This window comes from Lupinus angustifolius, unplaced genomic scaffold (genome assembly GCF_001865875.1).
Source record: "Lupinus angustifolius cultivar Tanjil unplaced genomic scaffold, LupAngTanjil_v1.0 Scaffold_337, whole genome shotgun sequence".
NCBI classification, from domain to species: domain Eukaryota; kingdom Viridiplantae; phylum Streptophyta; class Magnoliopsida; order Fabales; family Fabaceae; genus Lupinus; species Lupinus angustifolius.
The window spans coordinates 386,498-387,771 of NW_017727751.1; positions in this window are offsets into that span (position 1 = coordinate 386,498).

The window sequence follows — 1,274 nt, forward strand, 5'->3', positions numbered from 1 at the left end:
TTGGCAAATAAACTAAGTAGTACAACTACTTCTTAGTTTATTTTTAAGTGTTTCAGACAAGTAATTTTATTGACTTGAAATCATTTTTTAGGTGATCAATATAAAAAGAGCATTAAATACTTCTCAAACAAATAATATTAACCAAAGCACCTACTTGAATGATTAAAATTCAAACTTTTCTAAATTAAGAAGAAGTAGAAATTACATAACCTTGTTCAAAAGAAAATGTTTAGGAGCATGAGCCATCCATCCAAGGATTGGATGCTTTTTTGTTCCAAACGAGAGTACAAAATTGTTTTCTGCATCTCATTTGCCTTCTCCTTTTCTCCTCTTGAATTCTATGAAAAACTACACTAAAACTAGCCTAAAACTTACCTAAAATGAAAGGAAAAGAAGAGGAATCAACTAGGAAGAATTTAGAATGAATTTACAATTTTTTACAAATGATAATTTCGTGCCTTTTTATAGGCCAAAGTGCTGGATGCTCAACTGCCGTGTTTGGCAGCTAAGTTGATCACCTTTGGCCCCTATGAAGAGCCACTTTGGCCCCTACTTGACCCCTATGGTGGGCTAGGTTACATGCATGGTGACACCTCCTCCTTCTTGTCATAGCCTTATGTCATCCATGAGGTCATGTTCTTAGGCTTTAAGCAAAGAACAAGTAAGATGTTCCATGATTTGACCAAAAAATCACTTCTATAGTGCGCCAGCTGCTTAGCCCACTTGTTTCCCCGCTAAGCTGCCTGTTTCAGCAGCTTGGCTGACGTGGTTCCCCGCTCAGCTGCATGTTTCAGCCGCTCAGCTGACTGGTTCCATGCTCAGCTGCCTGTTTCAACAGCTTAGCTGACCTGGCCTGGTGCTTGGTGCTGGCTGACCTGGCCTGGTGCTTGGTGCCTGCCTGACCTGGCCTGGTGCTTGGTGCCTGGCTGACCCACCTGACCTGGTGCTTGGTGCCTGCCTCACCTGACCTGGTGCTTGGTGCTTGGCTTGGCTGGACAGCTTTGTGCTTGATTTCGTCATGGTGAAGCAACCTTTCTTCCTTTGGTTTGTTACTTGATTTTTGTTGGTTGCTTGGCACTTTTGGGCTGTTTTCTTTATGTTAAGGTAAACATTTGATTTTTGAAAGTTGCCTTGCCTACCTTAACATAGGTTTCTTCAAGACGAAGTAAGCTACCTTTCTTCAAGTCTAAGTAACCAAATTAAGCACATAGCATGTCATGCTTTAACTTGATTACTTTTAGCAATTCATTTTAAGCTTTTGTCTTGAATTTTGG